Source organism: Acanthochromis polyacanthus, chromosome 7, assembly GCF_021347895.1.
Source record: "Acanthochromis polyacanthus isolate Apoly-LR-REF ecotype Palm Island chromosome 7, KAUST_Apoly_ChrSc, whole genome shotgun sequence".
NCBI classification, from domain to species: Eukaryota; Metazoa; Chordata; class Actinopteri; family Pomacentridae; genus Acanthochromis; species Acanthochromis polyacanthus.
The window spans coordinates 27,621,353-27,647,312 of NC_067119.1; the positions used below are offsets into that span (position 1 = coordinate 27,621,353).

The following is a 25,960-nucleotide window of genomic DNA, read 5'->3' on the forward strand; positions in this document are numbered from 1 at the left end:
AACATTGAAAAGGTTACATCTGATCCACCAAGAGTTCAAATCTGATGATTAAAATGCATAAATAAGTTCATTTGCTTGAAATATGTTCATTTAATTAATTGAAAGTCAGTTAAAAACAGTCAGAAAGCTCCTTTAATTAAAATGATTAAAAGTATGGCTGTTAAAAATTACAATGCTCCTTCCCCTTTAAGCGTTTTGCTGCCTTGTGCCTTTAACCAAAACGTGCTGCACAGCGCAGCAGAGAGCAGACGAGAGACGGAGAGGAGAAAAGCAGAGAAAAATAACGAACAAAACTTCTTTAAAACGAGTTTATTGGAGATTGGGAAAAGAAAACCAGCCCGGTTGCTGATGCGCGAGGATTGTGTTGAAGTTAACCGCGACGGTTTTTGGTGAGTTTTGATTTGTTTTATGGTAAACTTTTTCTGCAACGTGTACGCACGTGGATGCTAGCAAAAGGGCTAATGTTGAAACGTGGAGGAAATCGTTAATTCTGTTTAGCGGTGAATGTTTTGTTTATTGAGGAGACCAAATGTGTATCATTACATGTCATGTTAGTGGAAGAGTTTCACTGCATTTAAAACATTTCATTTTGTTTAAAGGACAATGCTTTTAGACTCAAAAATGCTGCTCTGCAACCATGTCTTCTTTGATGAGCGACTTAGCAGTAATGTTAAGATTGTACGAGCATGCAGAGTTGCAGTTTTAGTTCATGTAGCCAGGATAATTCATTTTATTTATGACCTGTTGTGCAGGTCAGGTTTTTTGGTCCTGCTGAATTGGTCAGAGACTTTCTGTTCCGTGGCGTGCGAGGAGACGACGCTCACACGACGTGGGATTTTAGATGGCGAGCCAGACCCGTGAACTCTGTTTTCAGTGACAAGAACTCATCTTCATCGTGCCAGTGAGGACACTGCTGTCGCTTTGGAGCTGTTGGTAAACTCGCTGCCTGAGTGGTAGGAGTATTGGATTCTTTCTTTTTCCTCTATTTGAACTAAACTGAGTTGGAGAAAACAACTGAACTGGAACTGAGAACATAATTGGAACTGAACTTGAAGTGAAACTGAAATGTTACATGTTCATGGTTGTTCATAATCATCAGTTATGAGTGAGATGTGATTGTGTTGCAATTCATTTTCATTTGGGAATTGTGGTTTTACTTTCTTACCTGTGAAATAGAAGGAAGAGTTAACTCAAGAGTATAACTAAACTCAAATTAGGTACAAATTAGTAACCTAAATAAGATAAACATTAACAGACCGGTCTAAATTAATGAAAAGAGTGTGGTTGAATCTAAGATAAAGAGTTTAACCTAACAAACTGCTCAACAAAGTGGTTCAGTGAACTAAACTGTCTCTAATACTAAAAGGAAGAGCCTAAAAAAGGGAAAAGAGTGAAGCACCTTTATTTTTCCTATTTTTATTTTACCTGCAGGGATCGTTGAACAGTTGCTAATATTGAATATTGTTTGTCTTAAATCTGTGTCAAAAATTCACTAAAGTGCCGGCTTTTGTATTTAAAGTACATGGTCTCTGGTCTAATTTTAGTGTTGTTTCCCCACTCCTTCAGAACCTAGAATTGGTCCAGTAGTTTAAAGGGTTATATCAGTGATACAAGCGCTACAAATAGCTTACTGGAAGTCCAGAGGACTGGCTTAGTGAAGTAAATTTAGTTTAAAGTTGAAACAGAAAGTTAACAAAGAAAGTTGAAAACCACCTTCTGATACCTGAAATCTCTGAGTTTTCACACATAGAATGCCCAAACATGTCAAACTGGTTCCATAGTAGAACCTTCACTGTAAAAACATCACAGTATGGTGTGTTGCTCAAAAAACATTACGACCCGGCTGTCTAAGGTCGCCGAGGAGCAAAACATAAACAAGACAAACACTGTTTTCCAGGTAGCCTTGTCGCTCTGGACAACCCACGGCAACGAATTTAATTCTCTGCCAGGGTCGGTCTAGTTACCCTCGGTATGCCTCGAGGTTGGATTCTCCTAAAACTGGCAGACAAATCACCATGAAGTGTAGAGTCAGAAGGCAGGCGTAACTAAGTGACGACAGAGGCGCGACGATTCTGACAGAAACAACCGGAAACAACCATAGAAAAAAGGATAGACAAGAAGATGGCTGTGCACAATAAACAACAGTCATTGAGCTCCATTAGCACCGACTGAATAATCTTTCTGTTAACATGTCTGTAATATACTTGAGCTTCACCCATTGACTGTATAAATAAGGCTTCACCGAACTCCCGCATCCTCTGATTTCCGGCGCTCTAGGCTCTACGTCAGCCTATTCGTTGCACTGATTGGTTGTATACCTACCCAACTGCTGCAGAGTGATTTGAAAGACAACCTTTTAGCCCGCCCCCCCCCCCCTTTCAAGAGTTCCTAGACCCTTGCGTCTTCAGACCTGGGTCTAGCGCGGCTAGGCTAGTTTCCAGGGGCTTAGGAGGCTATTTATTTGAAAGAGTAAGTTTACAGCAACACAAAATGTGAGCCGAAAAATTTGCAAAGTCTGTCTTTAGTTCAGCTGAAAATATTTGTTTTTGCCTTTTTTATTGACCAAACTTTTCAGGAAGTAGATGAAGAAAAACTAAAGCTCTCATGTAGAAGTCCAACTTATTTTGGATCCTTGTGGAGAGTCTAGTTTTCATGCTTCATAGCAACATTTAATAAACCTAAAGCTTCCCTGTTGGCTCATTGGTGGAGTTGGTTCCTGAGCATCTGAACCTTAAATCCAGTGAGAGGACCACCTTCAGTCAGAGAACTTCAAGACCTTCCATTGGCTGGACCAGATGTGACATCAGCTCCCTCTGAACATCTGGATGACAGGAGAAAAGACAGAAATCAAACACAGATCACAGAAATAAACGTATTCACTTTCATCATTTTATAAAAGTAGCATGAACTTTATTAAAACTGGACAACATCAGTAATGAAAGTAAATGTTTTTATCTCATCCTATTCCCTTTCAATTGTGGGCTTTGTGTATTTACTATCTTTTAATGACAAAAAAATAAAATGGGTCACTACTATCGTTTGGGCATAGAAAGTATTGGAACAAATGCTTGCTTGTTCACTCTGTTCCAACAGCTCACCTGTTCCTTCCATACTGACAGCAGTAATCCCCTCATCACTACTGGCTCTGACACTAAATCACATTTTTAAAATGGTCAAAATTCTCCGCCCTAACCTCCCCTTTTTACAAAGCCGTCAGGTCAGTTTCATTAACGTAGAGCTGAATCATTTCGCATCTCAGGGCTCATCTCATATAGAGCAGGTCTACACCAGACTCTTCATTATATTCATTCTAATAATATTCACTCAATGAACAATCCTACCTCCCACTCTGGACTTGTGGCTCTTGGCTGCTGCTTGCTGCTGGATCTTTCTTCTGACCCTGAGGGGCTGCAGGACAACGTTTCAGATATGTGGTCGCATCATACTATTATTTAAATTATATAACATTATGTTTTACACCACAATGACACACAATTAATTGATTTGATAATTAACTTGAATGGTGGTTTGCAAAGTTTGACAAAGTCCGTATTCGTTTCTCCTGCCTCATTTGTCGTTTCAAACCGTGAGCTTTAGTGAAAAAGTTTCTAATTTCTGCACATTCGGCTGCGTCTGTTTCCAGAGCTGTCCTGTTTTAATTCTTACCTTCTCCGCACCACCCTTGCTCTTCCTGTTTCCATCTCTCAAACACCTCTGACCGTCTACACAGACGTGTTACGTCACGGTGCGTCTGCAAAAAAAAAAAAAAAAAAAGAGCTCCAAGTGGAGGCGGCCCAGGAACAGCGGTAGAAGCAATAATGATCAACCCAGTGCCATGACTGAACACCGGCCCAAAAAAAGTGAACACCGGCCCTCACGGCCCAAACATCAGACCGGCCCACCGGGAATTGTCCTGGTCCTCCACCCTGGGCCTGGCTGGTGCAGAGTTTAAAACCTGAACTAGGATGCTTTTCTATGTCCTACACTATATCAAATATGTCATTACATCAATGAAAATGTCGGTTCAAACATTTTGCTACTGAAACTCCCTACAGTTCATCCTGAACTTCTGTCAAGGATCACAGTGCAAAGTGATGCTTTGCCTCTCCCATAGACCACTCCTGGAAAGCCGAAAAAATCAACATTTGTGTCATTGACCTGCCATTGTTTAACTTCAGCAGTTAAAAGCCAGCTGATATTAACAAATCAAATGTCATTTAGAAACGCCCTTGGTTTTTTTTGCACGCCATTGTGCCACTCTTCGTAAACACCAGACATAATAAGACAAATAGTCATCTATATCGTGGCTCAGTTTTTTTTTATTGTTGTGGGTTTTTAATGGCCATGACGAAGTTTTAGTTTGTTGGCTGTTTTTGGTTCTAGACAAACAAAGTTTTGGTGCCGATGGAACCAGTTTTCCTGGCTGACACCCAGTTATTTGACTTTTGAAATGCAGAGAAATGAAAAGTAAAAAGTCCACTTCCTTTAATTTCTGAATTGCATCATGCAGGTTGCCCTGTGCAATCATTTATTGTGATGCCGTGTAATAGTGGTCTCAAGCCTGCGTGCTGTATTGCACAGAACGTCATGTATTCCGATGAAAAAGGATTAATAATGTTCTTCCTCCTCTCATGTCGTCCTGCAGAGCTTTATGAGTTCCTTCGATCCCTGCTTTCAGAAACCATTAGCGCTCTTCCTCTTGAGAGATAGAAGGCGAAGCCTGGAGCCATAGTGAGAGTCCTCTTCCTGCTCTAACTAGAAATGACACAATGTCAATAAGTATACTGATTATTCTGCCCATTTGTTTTGCACAATGCAGTTAACGAGCTTTATTACACAAAAGACATCGTGAAAACCTAATAACCATTCTTTATCATTTGTTTTGATGAGAGTAATAGAGTGGCTCATGTGAATGGTCTGTAGAAAGTTCTGTTAGTGGAGCATACAACAGATGATTTCCTGCATCTGCAGCAGCTGTAGCACAGGAACCAGCGGTGTGTAGTAGGATATAGGAACTCAGCCTCAGTCCACTCCATCGTCTTGAAGTGTTTGTGTTCCTACATCAGCTGTCCTCCCCATTCACCATTTATCTTCCCTGAACTGTCCTAACCTTTTCAAGCTTTCGCTCATGACAGATTCCAGATACACTGGGCCAAGCCTCACTGGAAACCAGCTACAGTTTCATACACACAACTGTCAGTGTAAAAGGAAGCCTACACATGGCCTGGCACATTGGTTTGGCCTCCTCCTATACAGCCACATAAATTTCAGCAGCATCAGACAGGTGGGAGGAAGCTCTGGCAGATGTAGCCGGACCGCAGACAGGTCCTCTTCCCCACCTCTGGCCCTGCTCCTCTGCGAAGAGAGAAAGGGTTGTGGGAGTCTGAAATGAAGGGTGAGTTTTCTGGCTCTTGCAAAACTTTGGCAGCAGGAATCCAGATCTAAAACACCACCTGTCAAAAGTGTGGTCAGTCTCACAAATAACATTTAAAGTAGCTAAAAGAAGTAATATGCTTTAAAAAAGAGAGGAGACACAGAGAATAAGACAATGAACAAACATTGAACATTTTAAATGTTAAACATATTAAAAGTGTAAACAATCTCAATATTTTAATCAGGAATAAATGCGCAAAAGTACCTCATTGTCAGCAGTAACCCATAACAACTTCATAACAAATCTTCACATGGGGTGTGAACTACTATTGCAAGGCGACACGCTTCATTTAATTATATGAATAATAATTATATCAATAGATTTGTATTTGTTATCTGGCTTAATATTGAGGAGTAAAATTCAGCTTTTGTTTTGTTTAATATGTGTTTTATCTCTTTTGTAGGAAACAAATTTCACTCAAAATATGAATATAGAGAGGTGGACTGAGAGTCTGTAACCACAAGTAGAGAATATGTTCCCTCCATGTGTGAGTGTCAACCAGCTGGTTACTGGCTAACCTGATATCATGGGATTGCATATAGATGGCTCACCACTTCAGGAGAATTTTGCTTGTCATGTCCATGCATTTAGGTTATGGTTAAGGTCAGAGAGAGCAGGTCATTCGTTGCTATTATATGGCGTGCAATGACATGGCACATGTGAAAAATGCATTCTGATGACATGCAATGTGACTTGGAGTGTTATTCACGAACCTTTTTATGATCTCAGGCTGTACTGGAACTGGACTATTTACAATAATATCACTAACATGATAGCTATGTTTAATTTTTAAAATATCAGTAATATAGCAACACGCTAATACTTAAGTCTGAAAAAATATAATGTAATAAAAAATGGTAAAATAAATAACTTAGTATTTATTTACTAGTTTTTCTGTATGTTACACAAACTTAGCTTTCTGGTTCTTGTCTTCAGCTGAATTTGAAAAGTAGGAGAAAACTCCCAGGTCTCATCTTTGTGTTACAACAAGCTCAAGGAAAAAAAAAATAGAAACATGAGATCTCTTCTTGGGTTTGTGCTCTCCTGTGGGGATAGCTGAAAACGTCATTTCTAACCGAGAGCCTTAAATGAGCAGTTCTGAAGCGTACTTGATTGACCGAACCTTACAGCTTGTCATCTAATCAGCGAGCTAACCAAGTCTGTGCTCTAGCTACCTTGCCATTCACTCTGTGTTGTTGTTGGAAAGCTGATAGACCAATTCACTTTCTCCCCTCAGAGCTACAGTAACAATGCCAAGGCTGCACATTCAGGCTGCGAGGTCTGGATGAGTTAGTGAGCGCCGCTATTTTTTTAGTCTGTGAATACTTTATAACCCCAAGAGGAAAAAAAAAAGAAGAAGAAAATAAAATCGTGAAAAGAACATGTCCCAAAATAACCATGCTCTTAAGCGTATGGTCATGAAATGTAGTGCAGCCTCGTGTCACTTACGTTCGGATTTCACAACATGGCAACTTGTCATGCTGCACAGCTCCAGTCACATGAGCCGTCCCCTCCTGTGGGCAAACAGTGAGTGTAATGTGGATTAGTTACAAGAGTCTCTGGCTGATTTACTTATCTCTCTGTGAATGATGTGACAAGTTGACTGACGATGATTTACCGAATTTTGTTGGCCCTTCTTTACCATCGTGCAACTATGTGACAACCTTAACATGAATATTATTGCAGCCAGCTACAGACATATGTGAAGCTTCTGTGTCAAAGGCCCAGCAGTGTTTGGCATGCTTACATCACAGACCTTTATACACAATGACAAGACGCAAAGAGATGAAGTAAGTGAGGATGTCTTTCACATGCATCGTATTCCTCTATTTCTGCGATAGGTTTTGTGTATCTCGATGTTATAGACTGTTTTTTTTCTTGACAGAAGTACATTATTTCATATATGTGTCTGCTACACTGACCCACTTTGCCCACTTTTCATTACGTATTGTTCTGACTGTGCTCAGGGACTGTACAAAAATGATTGCAATGGGAAAGTGAGCTGCATCAAAAAATCGAAATCAAAATACAGCCGCTCTCTGTTTTTTGAATAAAGAGCTGCCAGACGGTGGCCGGTAACAGCCACAGAACGACTGGAGCAGGCAACTGAAACTTTGTTTGGTGCTGACAGACTTAAGGATGAATAGAGAATATAATTCTGGCCTGAGAAAAAGTTCCCATGTGCTCCCAAGTAAAAAAAAAAGACTATTTCTTTTCTTATCAAGAGGTCAGTGAAAGAAGAAATAGGAGCTGAATGTAGTTTCCATTGCTCACAAACAACAATAACCCCTCTGAACCTGAACGCTGCTTCAGACATTTGATTGTTTTATCTTTATGTTCTGCCTTAAAAATATGGTGTGACAAAAGTCTTAGTAACTATTATTATAATATTGTGATTATGTTAATTAATAACACCCATCTAACGGGTCAACAACACCTTTAAAATACCTTCAGTGCATCGTGAGTCCATCAAAAGCTTCTTAACAATTAATGTGATAGGGTTGAATTTAAAGGTGCCGCTTAGCTGAGCTTGTAGATGGGCTTTTGATATAAACAGTAATATTATTATGGATGGCTGCAATAGCTCCAGAAAGCTCCAAAGACAGCAGGTTATCAGTAAGGATGTTTGCTCTGAGGCACAGTAGGGGTAGTCAGGGGTGGGGGCTGTTTTCACCCATCTTCTTGATGGGTTTGCATTTCAAAAGACCTTGGTCCGATCCATTAGGGGTGTAGGAAAACAAGATGTTCCTCTCCAGTTGGACTAATTAGCTTTTTTTGAGAGAAGCTTCCATATCCTTAAATTGCTGTGGGGATCCAGATGTGTAACTAGGCTAATGACTGACTGGCTAACAAAGAAAAATGGGCTATAATCCTTGAGCAGCATAATAAGTCACCTTCCATGAGGCAGCAGTGAACAGTCATTGTCCATGTAGCTGCGCTCGCTGTGCCAACCTACAGTACACAGCCAACCTTGATATACTCCGGGGTCAAAGAATATGCAAGCTCCCCATTAGATACACTCCAAATAGAGAGGTTGCAAGGCCATTTACATGTGGCAACATCGTCGGCGCCGAGACGGAGGAGATGAAAAGTGACCATGAGAGGATGGGAGTGGCCCGGGGGGTGAAGGGTGAGAAGGCGCGGCAGTGTTGTGCTGAAGCTGCGTGTCTGCTTTGAGGAGGAGTAGAGCTGACAGAGGCCACCTCAAGAGACTCTTCACTCTCCATCAAAGAGCTGAGAAGAAGAGGCAGGGTCTGTCAGGGGTTCCCAATTCCTACAGAGCACCCACATGCTGCACCTCCCACCCTAAACACCTTTAGTCAGTCTCACAAAGCTCCTCACGCTGCCACAAGCCTCCAGACTCATTGGCAATGCATGACCAATCCCCAGCTCAACCGCCCAAACATCACCAGAGTTTAGCACTTAGAACATGACAGACATGTCCAGGGGCTTCATTTCCACACAGTCTGCAAACACTGGGGTCACATGTAACTCCGGCAGCCTGTGTGCGATAAAATTGTATTATCGGCAGCATCAGATAAAACGTACAGTGTTGTTTCAAATCACAATTATCAAACAATATTATATTATATCTGATAGAAACCCTAAACTGTTGAGACAACTCAGATAAGATTTCTCCCAGTGGAAGCAGCCTGACCATATTTGGACACCCAATTTGACTTGTCCCCCTCTGCAAATTGAGATTCCTTCGCTGCCCACCCCCACCCCTCTCAACAAGGGCTATCAGTTTTAATTTTCCAAACTTTCTCTTTTCCGTCAAAATTGGGTAGGAGGGGGGAAAAAAGAGGGGGGGAACGTAGAGGCCGAGACCACCATTCTAAGTTTTATCTGCTCCACAAAATGCCGTTATCTTAGCACGGTGTCAAGAACTCTATCTCTTTTTTTTTCCAGGTGACAGGCACAGACGAGAGATAAGATTGGAAAAGAATCCCACTCCACTGAGTAAATAAATAATCAATACTCATCTAAATGTAAATGAGAAAGTAGCCCCCTTTGATAGGAGGGTTTTTATCAACCAACCAATTTTCTACAGGCACTCACTGGGCCTCAACCAAATCACCATCATTCAGCTCCCATGTAATGGATAAGAAAGGGGAAGAGGGGGGTGAGGTGGAGGGAGGGAGGGAGGAAAGGGGGGAGGCTACAGGGGGGAGAAAAGAGGAAGGGTCATCTGAGATCAGCCACGTTCAGATGGCTGCATCAATAGCACAGTTCTATTCTAATTTCCTGATTATTGCATGACAAATAATGCCGCATGCGCTAACCAGAATGACAAAAAAAAAAAAAAGAAAAATCACCGTTAAATGCTCATTTCTGGAAAAAACAAAAAACAGCTTCTTCATTGAAGGAAATTTTTACAAATCTGCAGTATTTCTTGCTATTTGATTTGATGGTTTTATTGCAAAAGGGCACTACAGGGCCAGCATCAGATGTAAAAATATGAATTTTGGCTGACCTTTTTATGATATAGCATAAAATAATCAGAATTATAATCAGAGAGCACGTATTGAAGCTACTTCTATTTTATTTTGTCATAAGTAGAGAAGGCAAAATGAAAAGAAGTGTGTGTGCTGGTGTTTAAGAGGTAATGTGATGACGTGACTTAACAATCTGTGCATTGAGTCCATCGCTCAGCGTTTGGTGAACCTAACTAACCACATTCACCAGTGTCATCTTAAATTCTGGCTGAATTTCTGTCAGAAAATCAACAAAGACAAGTCCGAAGACGCTGTTATTGTTTGCTTTACCATTTCTGATACCTCTGCTCTTTTCTAACCTTTTTTTTGATGTCGTGTATGCTGGACAAGATTAGCATTTTATTGTCATCACAATGCACTGCTCTGACTTTAAATTGATCCAATAAAAACCCTCAAATACTATTTTCCTCATCCTCATTGCATTAGGTTTTATTTCATAACTCATATATGTCAATAATGGAAACCATTATATAGCAGTATACTCAATAACAGAATTTTCCTGCTTGAAATGCATACAGTATTGATTTCATGTTTTTCTGGGTCCATAAGGGCAAGTAGCGTGGCGGAGGTTGTTTTACTGTAGTCAGTCAGCAATGTAGAAAACAACACAGAGAGCACACAGAGCGCCTCTCTGCTAAAAAGTGCAGATTCAAGAAAACAATAAAAGGACACGTCGCAACACTTTTATCGCCCGATAGTGTATAAAACAAAGAAAAATTCGGAAATAGCAAGCAATATTTACATTTCGGCTTCTGTCTTGGCTTTAATTATGCGCGTAAACAGCAATTTCTATGCAAGAATCAAAATTATAAGGTGTTATTTTACATGAAACACAATCACATTTTATTTAAACCACATACATGACTGTGTTGAGGTTGGCTGTGAATGCAGTGTGTGAGTTATGGGTAATTGTTGTGCAGGAAAAGTATTGTTTTTCAATTATAGTCCATTGTTTCATAAAGGGTAAGATGAATCTTGACAGCAGTATTTTTTTTTAAATTTACAGCAGCTGCATAGTGTCTGAGGCTGGTACTGAGCTGTGGAAGGCTCCAGGTGAAGCTGCGGTCTGTGGCCAAACTGCTTTTGATTTTTATTGTGCTGAATTGGAATGACAGAGCAAAGCTTTTCACATAGTGTGTCTTCCATTTCTTCCCTGGGATCCCTCCAAGCTAGCCTCTCGTGTCCCATGGGAAACGGACCCATCCGGCTAATATGCCATAAGCTGACAGCCCTCCTCTGAAATGTGTGTTAAAGAGCCAGGTTTGGAAACATAAAGGCATTCTTCAGAAGCTGATGCAATTCCTTTAGAAAATCACACCTCACAGTACGTGCACAGCGCTCATAGCGCCATCAATACGGGGCTGCGGTTTTAAATACATGCAAACAAAACAAGAGAAACATGGACTTTCTCTATTAGTGCTAAAAATAAAAAGGCAGTACGTTTGAGATGGATGAACTTCTAAATGCAGCACGGGGAGGCAACACATTCACAGTGATGCTTTTACCATGAAAAAAAAAAAGAAGAACGCCTTTACAGTATTATATGCTTCTGACTCACTGATATCTATGCAATTTAGCAAGCACATGAAATTGCCCCAAGTTTTCCAACCTCAACTGTAATCCGCTCAAGGAGGATTTGCAGACTGTTCCTCCAAACCATTTAAAAGCAGACAGAACTGCGAGGGTGAAAAAATAACACTTTTAAAGGAAATCTTGACAGGACAGTGCGGCGTTAACGTTACACCACAGCTGCTTTTGTTTAAATCCAGCACATTCACACCTCTTAAAAATATTGCGTCACTGCTGCTTTGTAATCTGCATGCAATTTTACTCTTTGATGGTCTTAAAGAATGAAAATGCCATTCCCCGACTTATTTTTCAGAAGAATTACAGAAAAACCTAATGTGAACATTTATCACGCTACGCAGGCCAAGCTGAATTGCAACATTTAGACTAAATTCACACCTACTGAGACTTCACTTATTCAATTTACACAAAAATATTGAAGCCAGAACTTTTAAGTTTAACAAGAGGTAATATTGCTGTTTCATAGAGCAATCTTTCACAAGCACACTGTTCAACAACAGAATCAGCAGCCATTTAAAGACCAATACCAGAGACCATAAAGCCTTTATAGTTGGTGTTGTCAACTCAATTTTCAAATTCCACAGCACAGTCTGGCTCTTCTATTGAAGTGTCATCTGATCTGCTGAATTACTGACAAGACCACAGTCATCACCGTAACGCTCTGCCTTTCTCTCCAGCAGCAGCCATAGCAGCTGCATTACATTCACCTTAAACCAAGGAAATAACAGCTCTGCGAGAAAAAATAGACCTGCTTGGAGCCATTTTGCCATCAAATTCTCAGCACCAGTGTCTTCTATCCGAAAGAAGTGCATTTCTCTGTTTTTCTATACAACTATGCTATGTTGAAAATTTGATTTTTTGGGTTACATTTCAAAATCAGAACCAAGAGAGTTAAAATTCTCCCTGATCATGCAGTAGATGATTTGAGCTGACAGAGCATGGGAAAACTACTGTACTTTAGAAATCTGCCCGCTTCATTCAGTAGGTTCGACACAGTGGTTGTACTTGTTTTAATTAAAGAGGGATGTGTTCTCACAGATAATTTTAGTTGTGCTTTACTTGGATTCAGGTTTTGAATTCAGTGCAACTAGTGCTGCTCCCAGACAAAAAAAAAATCTCTAAAAATCCAATGTACGCTGCATCCAACTGCTGAAGTGTCAGAATTGCTACATCAGAAGAAGGTGGAGAACCAAAACAGAGCTATAAGAAGAGTGAATGTTGGACTGACAGTTGCCATATGCTACTCAAAGTGCTTTAATATATTAAAAATGGCTACATGTCAATATTCAAACCATTCAAAAAATAATAATACTAACTCACACTCAATCCAAGGCATCAAATATTACTATTTTGTTTAAGTAGTGACATCCCAAAAGCACACACAAAGTATCCTTTGGAATCAATAACACCTACGTCAATATTCAGATATACAATTAGAGTTGGGGTTGCACAGTGGCTTGGTGGTTAGCACTTTCACCGTGCAGCTAGGAAAACTTCGGTGTGCGTCCTGGCCTTCCTGGGATCTTTCTGCATGAAGTTTGTATGTTCTCCCCTGTACATGTATGGGTTTTCTCTGGCTTCCTGTCACAGTCCAGAAACATGCTGAGGTTAATTAGTGATTCTAAATTGCAGGTAGGTGTGATTGTTTGTCTGTAAATGTAGATCTGTGACAGACTGGTGACCTGTCCAGAGTGTCCCCTACCTTCGCCCCAAGTCAACAGGGATAGAGTCCAACTCCCCACAACCTTAATGAGGATTAAGTGGTGTATAGATAATGGATGGATGGATGTTGGAGTAGCTTGAGTTCAAAAGAGCCTTATGAAGAGTTTACAGTAGTGGAGGTGGTCACAGGACTTTTACTAAGGAGAATCAGGTTTGTGTCTGGTGTTGAATCAATATTTTCTTTCACTTATTTTTTAAACAGTTGTGACTTCAGTCTCGTTTATACTCGGTGACTTGTGCTTTGTCTTGCTGGTGGTTGAGTTTTGGCACTAAAACTACTTGGTTTAAAGTGAGGAACCAAAAATGTGTGGTTAGGTTTGGGACAACTTCCTGGTTTGGGTGAAATAAACTTTTCCTCAACAGGAGCAACACCAACAACATCAGCAGAAAACATTTGGCTATACAGACTGAAGGGTATCCAGATGTGACACTAGGGGCTGCTGACACAGTGGCTGTATGTTGCTGTATAAAATGCCACTGCTAACTTTGCACTAGTTCTGCCTGCTCTCACCTGTATTAAAATAACTTCATGGTGCTTTCGGAGGCAGTAGTGATGAAATACTTTTTTTCCACTTAGGTCAACAAGAATGAGTGCAGTTTTGCAGTAGTAAGACCAACATGACCTGCAACTTATCACCACACAGTGAAAGATTCAACAACCTAACCGGAGACGCTGGTCCCAGGAGCAACAGAGCGGAGGTCCTCTGGGAAAATATCAGGCTCACTAGCAAACAAAACTCAAGGACACTAAGTGCGGCATGGAAAGGTTGCCGATATGACCAATGGGGTAGTGGAACGAAAAGACGGTCAAAGTGAAGATAAGAGTTACAGTGAGCAGGCAGCACTATCACTGCTCATTGATAAGGCTGTCAAGCACCTGCTGAGATTCAGTTTCTGACATAATCAAAAAAGGGACATTGGGATACTTTGTCTTTGCTCGTCACGCATAGGTTTAATTTAACATCTTGTTACACTACAGAATCACTCCGTATTCAAAGCCTACTGCAGGGTTCTACTAACTTTGCACCTCTCAAATACTTGTTGGAAATCACTTCAAGCATTTGTAGCATTAAACCACAAACACTAAACACATATTCACCTACCTGCTGTTGAATGATTGCTTCGCACTAAATGATTAAAAGGACTACAGAGATTATTCTAGCTTTTGCTGCATGGAACACTTGCTTGTTATTGTCTAGCAGACAGTTTACTTTCTATCCTTAAGATTAATTCTTGCAGCGTCCAGTGGGTCAAGAAGCATTGACAGCCAAAACTGCAGTTTCCACTCTGGAAAACAGGTTAAACTAGTATATATCTTTTTGAGGGTGAAAGAAACTTTGCAGCAAGTTCTTCAGACCAAAAAGATTTTCTTGACTCCTCAGCTCAGCTCCTATGTGGAAAAAAAAACATTCCACATGGGAATCTTTTCACTGTTGTCCCCATTTTCCAGAAGATATAATTTGAATGAAACTTCTAAATGTGTTCTCCTGCAGATTAGGAAGCCTCTCCGCTCACGTTTTTTTTTTTTTTCTCAAGTGATTGTGCCTTCTGCCTCAAGCGCCATCGTATTACAGGTCAGGAGAGACCTATATAACCGCTTTATATACTTAAGCCCGTAGAAGACTTTTATAACTCATTATCAAACAGTCAAACTGAATTGGGGATGCTGAGAGGAGGCGGATCAAAATAAATGCAATATCACAAAGTTGAGCATATGATGGTTTTCTTATATGTTGTTTAATGCTGTCTAGAGTACCTTTGGTTAAAAATTTTGCTCAGGATATCTATAGAGACAAAAGCATTAATAACAAATCAATATAAAGCTTCATTCTAATGAACTAGAAATTGAATTTGGAAAAAAAACTTACTGCACCTAATTATTTCTGACAATAAAGTATGCTGTCAATGTACTGTTAAAGGTAAGCTGCAGATCTTAAACTGCCAGATGGAGCTTCATAGTTGCAAGCAGCCCACTGGTTTGTTTGCAACACCTACATGCCTACATTTCAGCAAACGGGTTTCAGTTTGAACCTTTCAAATGATCCACTACCGTTGTATAATTGTGGTGGGCAAAGTGTCAATACCACTTGCAAATGAAAACGTCTACTTAGCTGAGTACCACTCGGAGTAATAGAGAAAAATATGTTTTTTAATGCCTTATATGAGCCGACCCTTTAAGTCATGCGTGCACTGAGCTCATTTTACAAGCTGGCCCTCCTCTATACATCTGCTGCTGCTAATGCCGTCTCCAAGCAGCATTCCTGATGCTCAGGTGAGTGTTCTCCTGGTGTGAATTGCAGACCTTGTGCTGAACATTGATGCACTGCCTCCATTATCGCCCTGCCTCCTTCCGAGGAGTCGACGCTATTGTTTATGACACTGACACATGCAGTAATGGGTATTTCACTTCTGCACCTATACTGAGCGTGTGTTGAAACTGGAAACATAGATAAATATGGCGCGTATCCACAACATCAGTAAATTTCTATTTCATCAACAGAAGCATTAGACTGATCACTAGAGAAACACAGCGGAGTGGTAGGAATTGCTCATTGTGCAAGCTGTCAGTGGAAACAATTATAACGTTGTCTTAAAAGAGCAGAAATAGTCCCATGGGTAAAACGGAAGCTAGCACAAATTCGCCATCGCTCCATGTTTGCTCTCTGTTATTTCTGGGTCTTAAACGTTCAGGGAATTCGAAGCACCAAACTTCTAAAAAGATTCAACTGGAACCTCTCTTCAGGAAAATCATCAAACATGTAAAGATGTGTCTCAGGGGATTTAAGAACTTCAGACATACTGTGGAAGTCAGATGAATCCTCCAGTACAGTGCGTCCCTGCAGACTGGGGAACATGGCAGCTGTCACTAACAAGGAAAGTCACATGCCACTCTTCTCCTTTATGTTCAAATACAAACACAGACTCTGGTGTATTAGTGCCAGATATTTTCAATTATCTTGTGTCAACCTTTATCTCTTCACATTTACTGCCGTACAGCTGGATTGATGCCTCTCTTTTTTCATATTTCAAGCACTGTTGTACTTCAGAGGAGAAGCAGGAGGAGGAGATCACAACAGTTTCATCCAACTTTTATGTAAGTGTTTTAGATTCTGCTAGCCTGGGGGTATATGGTGCACACTGTTAAATTCTTTAACAATGCTTTTAGCGGCACAATGATTGTAAATAAAAACGAAGGCTCCCGGGAAATGTTTGTCTTGAAGAAATCGTGTTCACCAAACAGCTCATTCATTTCAAACACGGGAATTATCAGTTCAGATAAAAGACTGATCAAGTTTGCAGATACAGAAAAAAATCCAATGTAGTCACATTGCTGATGGTATATATTTGTATAACAGTGTAGCAGTGGAGCACAGCATGCTTTTACATCTCCTCAGTAGTTTTCTATTACAGTACAACAAAAAGCCTTTTTCTGTTTACATAGCAAGCTTGCATCAAGTGGAGGATTGTGCACATAAAATTACCATAATAGGCGGCCACCGAGTTTGCTAATGTGCTTCTCTGGATGAGAGGGCATGCAGAGACTTGCTGAGGAACTGACAATGTGGCGAGAAGAAAAAAAGAAAAATCAGAAATATCCTCAGTATATCCTCATTTTTCCAGGCCCTGTTTAGTACATGGATGTGCAGCCACCCCAGGAGCAGAGAGGTTACCCCACATCTGGAGAAATGAGTTTGACCCTCTCAAAGGGCACAGGAAGTTGCCCCTGAAAGCTGCAAACAAAAGCAGCAGTGGCGAGCAGGAGCCCAGAGCGCCATTCATCGCAGCTAATGACTTGTTCATTAAGAGTGATGATGGATAAAGACTTCTCACGCTGAGATGAAATCAAGATTTATATGCGTTGTTTCCTCACCCAACTTGTGGGAAGATCATCATCATTTAATTCTATCTCTGCGGCCGGTGATGGGCATCCGGAGAGCGGGCTATCAAACGGTGCAGTCAGCTGGCAAAATCCAAAACGTGCCGTTGGCACATCTGGAGCTTGCCGTCGCAGCTGAGGGTGAGCAATGGCTGCTGGCGGGTGGCCAAATTACAGGCAGAGACGCTTCAGGACTCCACAGCCTCCACCCTGGCTTCTCCTCGTTTAGATCATCATCATTATTTATTTGCTTATTTATTATTTTTTCCATTATGTGTGCTGTGTTGCATTTCAACAGCACTTTTTATTTTTTCCTCGGCATCAGCGTATTATCACACTGCGCTAGACCCTCGACCCACCTCTCTCTGTAGGTTCTTATCTCTAGCTGGAAATAGGCCCCAAGACACTTCATCAGTGTCCTTCACCCTGCTATCTGCTGCTCCCAACTTTTATTAAAACTTCAGCCTTTATCAGCTCCTGGGTAATTCAGGCATGACAAATTGGGCACCAGATGCCACCTCCATTTGAGGCCGCTGTACATCTCTTGCTCCCCTATCAAGACAATGGGAGGTGGCGGGCTGCAGCATTGTGGGATATCCACCTTTAGCCCACCACATCAGGTTACTTCAGCAAACTTCCTACATCCATCTGAATGCTGAAAGCTTTGTTTGCCATTGCAGAAGTTCTTCAGTATGCATCTCCTTTACATCAGCGCAGTGACACTCACTGCAGCCTTCTTTTTTTTTTTTATCTGTAATGTAGTACAGAAGAAATACTACACATCACTGATAAACTCTTCAGTTGCAAAAAATGTCCTCTGAAGCTACTTTTTGTTTTTTGGAGTTTTTTTTATTGCACAATTTAATATTCTTGTAAAATACAGAATTTACACATTCATACATTCCATATGCAGCTTGTTCTTGTATGTAAGATACATTTAGCTGAAAATGTTCTACTTTCAGGCACACATTTGCAAAAAAATCAACACTAGTTTGTATGATGAAAGAGCATGTGTTTTTGAGAGCCTGTGCACGAACTTCTACAGATGAACCTGTCTTTAGATATGAGAACATGAGCTGTATTATCATTAAAAACAGCAAATGAATAAAACATTTTCATGGAGGATTATATTTCTAAGGAAGTAATGCACAATTAGCTTTCCGTGGAGCTTTTGGAAGCAGTCATCTTGATGACATAGACAAGAAGAGCACCGGACAGCTTATATTTACTGTCTCCTCCTCCTGCACATTTCATTTTGGGCATGTTTAATGATAGGACATAATTTATGATGCATTTAAAAAGAGGGAAGGTGGAGCAGTGTTGGACGCTCAGTTAAATAAAACCACAGAAGATAGGATTTACAAAAAGAATTAGTCAATGCCATTAGTTCATTCATGACTGACTGCAACAGATAATACACATCTACTGGTGTGTAAGATAACCTGATTCTGCAATGAAGAAGATTTGAAAATAGACAGCTCTGCACGTAAAGAGACTAGCTGGATCACTAACTGGAACTCTCGAATTGTATTCATAGCGATACGGACAGTATTCATGGGATATGGTCCCCACCTAGACCTGCACATCATCTGCTCCTCAGGGGATTCAGTGAGGGTCCTGCCTGTAAATAAGAATCCATGATAGAGGGGCAGCAGGCGTGAAGCATGAGATTGGAAACCAAAGGCATCACACTGGGCTGTTGGATCTTAGTGATGTTTAGCAACACATAACTCCACACACAGACCCTGAATTTGGCATGAGCTAGTCCACACTCATGCTCACAGGCTCAGCCATGCATGTGAACACTCTCACACACACTGCATTACATCGAGCCCCCTCTTTCGCAAATATATAATATCTTTCAAATTAGCTCGCGATAATCGAAGCCTGTTCTTGCAAAGAGCTGTTGCTTCAGACGGGGGGGGGATGTGTTGGGAATGAGAAGTGTGCTGACATCACAGCCCGCTGTAGATCCACTCTCATTACTTCAACTGGGTTCCATTTTAATTTCTCTCCAGCATCCTAACGTTTGGTCCTTCCGTGCCCAATGCAGCAGTGCCGGCCAAGATGCCAGCTGTGTTTCAGGGCTAAAATGTGTTTTAAGAGCTGCTGCAGGATGGTAATGTGTTGTGCAACCTGCCAGCCCATGAGCATCCTGAGGCAAATGGGAGAAGCAGTGGTTAAAAAGCAGGCTTTTTTTGGGCCACAGCCAGGGAGTAATCTACCACATAAAGGCAGGGCATAACCGGGGGCTATCATATGGGATATGCTTCCCAAAAGACGCCATTTTTTTTTCCCGCCGGAAACCTCCTATTAGATGATGCCAATGGAATTTGGCACTGAAGGCCTCTTTTAGTCAATTAACGTTTAAAATTAAAAAGCACTTTACATAGCCATGTTAAGTACATTAGCAAACAACAGATTCATTTGTCGGTTATGTTGCAAACATCATATAAGCACAGCTGAGAAACCACCCTGCTGAGCTGGAAGTGGAGGCTGACCTCAAAGACGGGACGGGGATGTGGTCTTTTTTCACACGTTTACCTATTGGTTTGAAAAATATACCAATTCCCTGCTTGAAAAGCCTTTCATTTTGGCAATTTGTTATGTCAAATAAGTTTGCTAGGTGAACTGGACTTGGGTACAGAAGTCTGTGATGAATAGTATCCATTAAGCTGGAATCTTACAAACCTTAAAGAGAAAACATACCTAAAACAAGAGCATCATTAGGAAAATGAGCAAAGACCTGAACCTGGAGTGTTTCTGAGCAGAGATGAATGATGGCATCACACCTCAGTCCATTATAGACTCTATTTATACACAGGGACACAGAGGAGCAACACTAGTTAGAGGCTTCTCTCCAATTAGGTTATTACTGGTCTGGGAGCCTTTTTACTCAAGGAAATTTCAGAATAGAAATTGTGTCTTTAATCAAGCATAAGGAAATCTGTCACGGAGCAGCTCTCTTTCCTTGTTTTGTTTAGTTTGGAGTCAAAACATGCACCAATTTGTGCCTCGTTTAAGTGAATTTACGTGTTCAAATGTAGATTTTCAACTGAAAATACATTATTCCTGAATTGATTATTAGCTTTGCAGTTAGTCACAAAGTGAGAAAAATAGAAAAACTGGAGGATGCTGAAGAGGGGCCTCATTTAAGTAGGCTGGACTATTTGATCTGGTTTATTCGGCTGTAGTTTCAAGAGATCACCTTTCAATAAAGTAATGCTTCCAGACATACACATTCTCTTTTTTCCAGTAAAGTATGCCTAAGTGTAACATTCATGTTGCACAATTTTGCTCTTGTAAATAAACAATGATTGAGACCAATACAGGAAGTATATAGCTTAGATGTACAGGAAATCAGATTTTACTTCTCTTTTTTTTCACTGTGATCTAACCTTATCTTCACCATATGTTTGAATTGTCTACCTTTAGCCTCAACCACACGCACAGGAACCCACTGAAGTACAGTCAGGCATGTATACTCACAACCTGTGTTGTTTTAACACTTCAGTTATTGTATAAATGTAATAAATAGTGTGCCAATCAGTTTTCTTTGGAGCTGCAGATGCCATGGTGATTGTATCTGAGCTCCAGCTTCACATTTAACAGACAGTTAACGTTCAATTAATGTTTGTCTGGCAGTTGTGTTGCTCTTTCCATGAGTTAACCACGGAAGCAAACAAAATGCAGTGATGCTATTGGATCTATGTCACAAGCTAGAGGATTCATACTGCAAAGTCCAGTAAGAACCTAGTTAGAACCCCAGCTACACACAAATAGACAGTCTGAATTATATTTGACTGGGATTTAAATTACATTAATTCTCATGAAAATGTTAAGAATCATCTTTCTGCTTAGCACATACGGCCTTGTTCTGAAGGGTTATGTTGTGGGTTAAGAGCTTAAACATGTTACCAGTAAAAGTTTGCTATAATTTGAGGTACAGCGTGACCACTCGCATGCAGAATGAGTGACAGGTCAGCGTACAGCCCTGGAATCCCCCTGCGCTCCTCCTCATCGCGGGACATGGTGGCCTCACTTGAAGTCGAGCGAGGAATAAAGGATTGCCTTCTGTATTTTTTCATTAGACTTTTCTTTTGTTACTGAATACATAAATCCATTGTGGCAAGATGCAATATGTATCATGGCACTCCACCTGCGGACGTCTCATAATGGCTGCCATGTCCCTCCAGTCAGGGATGATAAGTGAACCCCCCGTGAATGTTAATGATAGTGATCATTCTGAACCAGCCCGCCTCTCCGTCTTCGCTCACAGCCCGCGTGTCACACACAGGGTGGCAAGGTTCAAGGGACTAAAATGAAAACAAACACTCATGGAGATATATAAATAAATAAGGACAGAAATGAATGAATGAGGGTCTGAGTGAATAAATGCATGTAGCCGCACCTGAGAAAAACATACCTTAGATGCATGGGCCTTTTAGCATTACCTCCTTTTTTCAGAAATTTGCAATTCCTGGCAGGATTTCTTTTTGTTGCGCTGATTAATTATTGTGTCATTTAATGCAAAAGTCCATGCTGCTGTAATATTTCTATGCAGTAAGACCTATTTCATTATTTACAAGCACCGGTAACACTGGGGAGCAGGTGGGTTCAAACAGATGTGGCTGTTTACATGACCGCAATAGTCTGGGCTTCATATCTGGTCATTGCTCGTAAACAGCTCTGACAACATGCACACTTGCTGGGCCAGACAAAGCCTTGGCTCAGCTAATCAAAACTGACAATACTGAGATCACAATGAGCCTTTTTTTATCAAGTGCTATGAGTCAAATGGAAGATGAGCTTAAGTATCCCAATAATCTTGACCAGCACCCGCACAACAACCCGCAAAACTGGTGCTGTTAGCCACACACACACACACACACACACACACACACACAGAGACACACAACAAAAACATGTCTAATTTGAAAGCAGTTTAATCACATTTTCCCCCACAGCCTCCTCTTTGCAACTTTCTCTGCTGTATCTGTTCCCCTCAGCGTTCGGTGGAGTGTTTTGACCAACACAGCACCTCTCCAAGCAACACACCCAGCTCAAGTAACAGGCAGGGGAGAAAGCAAACACACAGCCCATGCCAGCTCATCCCCCTCTCTACATCTCACCGCTTCCTCCTTGTCTAACTTTGCCAAAGTCCTTGGAACTTGCCAAATCCGGTCATGCCTGCTTAGCTTGCTGGACTGATTGTGCCAGAAAAGAAAATAAGACACAGATGTATACAAACTCTTGGTGGTGCCAGTGGAGAGACAGCTAATGGCTTCATCTCGACCCTCCCATTGTAGCCGGGCACAGGTGGGGATAATTAGAGATTTCTCTCTCCCCCTCAAAGTCGATTCTTTTCTGGTCGTGACTTCCAAAAGAAGGCGAGGATGCTGGATGCTCCCGTCATCAACCACCTCAGTAAGAAGAGCAAAACATCCCCCGTACCACTCCTCCGTTTTACTTTGTGACACCACTGGACCCTGCCTACCAACGGTTTGTGTTGGCGAAAATGGAGGAAACTCAGAATTTTCCAAAAAGACACCAAAAAACATCCCGCTGACGCAAAGAAAAGCTCCATAGCAGAGCATCTCACGTCAGGCCAGGCTGTGTCATAGCAATGGAAGGAGCAAAACCGCACTCAGAGGGACTCATAGCCAAGCAACTCTCAAAACAATTCAAGCTTAGTAGACATAAAAAGTCAGAAGAATGGCAAGAAATGTAATGCCTTTCAGCCTTTGGAAATCCAATACCATCCAGTGCATCATGAAAAACAGTTAGCTGTCTCAATCCAAACTGCTGCCTCATTTGATAATTTATGTTCCTCCACTCCAGATGTTTGAATGAGCTCCAGAGTGTGACCTCTGTCCTCTCTCTGGGAGCCTCATAATGAAATAATCCTGCTTGAGCAATTCCTGATGCAAAGCGGGGCACTATCATATAGTCCTGCGTGCTTCAAAAGGCTTGAAAAGCCCTTTTTTCCCCCGTTAGCCTGAGTGACAGCAGAGAGACATGTGTCTTCAGATGAGAAGAGGCGAGTCTCATTATGCCGTATTTGGTTGACACTGAGTGATTCAAGTGTTCCTGGACAATTCAGACACACTGATATAAAACACATTAAATGTCTTTCACAGCACTTTACCTGACACTGTTCATCTACGCTCATCTGTTATCCCTGACGAGCCAGCTTTTGTCGCTGCTTCAAGTCTGGGATCAGGATTGTGGTGAGCAGCAAGTAAAAAGGAGCTGTAATGAAACACACAAAAATAAAACACAACTCGAGATCTTAAGGTGCGAAGAATCAAATCCCCTTTTTGGGTTTGATTGTCAAGGAGAAATTCTAACTCCTGTGTTTTTGGAAGATAAAATACAATTCAGCTCATAAACATAACACTTTTAATACACAGCAGGGAGCGGCCGCCGGAGGCTTTTGTCAAATTTGATAGACCACATGCAGATAAAATCAAACAGACTGTAAACTTAACTGACACATATGGGTGTCTGACAAAGTAAACTCTCCCAAAAAGGATATTTCTTGTTGTACAGTAATCATAAGTGGCACACCATAATAATATTTTGACATCCTGCATTTAAAAAAGAGAACAGTATCAGAGAAAGGCACATACATGATTTACAGTTTCTGTGGACATAGAGACAAGATGACGCAGTGAGCTGAACAACCTGAAAGAGAATCACTGTGACAATGTTTATCTGCAGCTCAGTCAGGATATCGATGAAGCTCCACCTTCTACATGCATATTCAGCACAACTCAGTGAATTAACATGCAGCTCGTCAAACCAAACACAAAGTGATGCCTGTTTACTCCGCAAGCGTTGCGCTATTTTACGTCATGCAAAAAAATATATAGTAATAATAATAAAATAATCGGAATCTTAACTTTGCATAATGCTGACATCCCTGTGAATTAAAATGAGTAACATCTGATCAGTCACTTACATTTCAAGTGAGAGGCTGTCACTTTGTCAGTTTGGGAGAATTATCAAAAAGCAACAAACCGAAGTTAGCACCCGGAACCGATACCTGTGAGCCCACAGTCAGGAATTGTTAGCCTACATTCCTCCTCTTTGACACTAAGGCGTTGATCCTCATTCTTGCTGCAAAGACTTTGAGGTGAGAGTGAGGCGAGGATAGAGATACGGTGGAGGCGGTGATAGGGCAGGTGAGTGGAGAGGATGCCAAGCCCAGTGGTCAGCGGGTAACAGAGAGAGGGCGGCTGTCACATCCTGCTGACTTAGCCAAGACAGATGAGACAATCAGCAACCCAAGGCCCGGACAGCTCTTCAACTCTGCCTGCATCCTGTGTTTGAGGGCAGCTTGTCCACAACATTCAAACCTGATCTCACCTTTCTCTTTGCTGCAGCTTGGAGGTGAGGTCGGGAATGTTCTCGTATAGGATGCCATTTTTAAAGCTGCTTAAATATTATTAAAGCAATTAATCAAATTTTAATTTGATTTTTAACTGCGTTATTATGGAGCTCAAGGTTTTGGTCTCGAGGTCCACAGCTTCAAGGTTTTCTTTGACTCTCAGCTTTATTCTAGCTACAACATGCATCTGTTTCCAGCAAAAAACAACTCTAATGGACTCATTATATGCTACCTGCCCTGCGCCAAACCGCAAACAAGAAACTTAGCAACTAACGACGACTTTACAACCACTGAGAAATATAGTGAAAAAGACATTGAACAGTGAAGAGGAAATGGACTTCTGTTTTAGGTTTGTGAGGATGTGTTAATTCTGAGCGGCCCAGCTGCTTTTTACTGAACCTCCTTGCATTACCACTTCCTGGATGTAAAGTTTACATCAACATACCGGCCATCTTGTTACAATTCAATGCATACCTTCTGCAGCAACAGCACCCAGACAACATCGGACATATGCGGCCCACAGTACCACAAAAAATGCTCAGGACTGGATTGAGGAACATGACAGAAAGCCCAAAGTCTTGGGCCCGGCCTCCAAACTCCTTAGACCTCAATCCAATCGAGTGCATCTGCGGGAATCACCCAAACAAGAAACATCCACGAAACCTCCAAACCACAACCCATGAATGATCCATTAGCATTCTCTGACACCACGGAACAAACCAGATGTCTTGTGTCAACGCCCAGATGTGTCTGGGCTGTTTTGGTGACTTGAGAACGTGCACAATCAGCAGGTGGTTTTAATGTTGTGGCTGATTGATAAAATTAGCTTTGTGCCTCAGGAGAAAACTTGACCACTCCAAATAAAGCTAATGTTGGTCCGTTTCTGCCAGATGTGCAAATATGCACACAAAAATTGAGTACAGTGATAAGATTGTGTTTATAGTTTGATCTGCAGCCATCAAGTTGCCAAACAATCCAACAATTCAGCTTTATTTTGGTTTTACATTCCATATTAAATCTCTTTTTAGTCCTGTCTGCATTTTTAACCACGTGCATTACTTTAGCCCTAAACTATTCTTTGTAAACTAAATAACTGTCAGTCTCTTAAAATCTGTTGGTTCCTTCAATGTATAATATGAAATATACTGAAAGCCTTCAACAAAAAATACTGAGTTCATTTCCCGGCGCTCTTTGCAGCAGTAAACATGACAAGGTTGCGTTCCTTGAAGCACAGACAGAGGTGAAGCTTCATCTTGATAACTGATAGCAGACAGAGTGAGATGCTGGTGGCAACATGTAAACCTTGGATCAGAGCAGAAGTGAGCAAAGTGGTTTACGGAGAACGCGGTTTTAATTCCGATGAACGCTAACATCAATAAAGGTGGTGTGAGACAGGGGCAACCAATCATCTGAACCATTGTCTCATTTGTTTGTGGTAATTATACCAA

At 41.2% G+C, this 25,960-nt stretch overlaps 1 long non-coding RNA gene across 3 annotated transcripts; it reads right to left on the reverse strand.

The window, feature by feature from the left end:
* Positions 1 to 59: 59 nt before the first annotated feature.
* Positions 60 to 24,301, reverse strand: LOC110956056 (uncharacterized). 3 transcript variants are annotated; one of them, XR_007943421.1, is made up of 5 exons: positions 24,084 to 24,301; positions 23,268 to 23,371; positions 6,884 to 6,948; positions 3,342 to 5,355; positions 60 to 2,821 (listed from the first exon to the last, which is right to left on the reverse strand). It is a non-coding gene; the product is annotated as an uncharacterized LOC110956056 (long non-coding RNA). The 3 variants fall into 3 exon arrangements; XR_007943420.1 differs by having other exon boundaries at positions 3,342 to 3,408; positions 3,667 to 6,948; XR_007943419.1 differs by having other exon boundaries at positions 3,342 to 6,948.
* Positions 24,302 to 25,960: the final 1,659 nt, after the last annotated feature.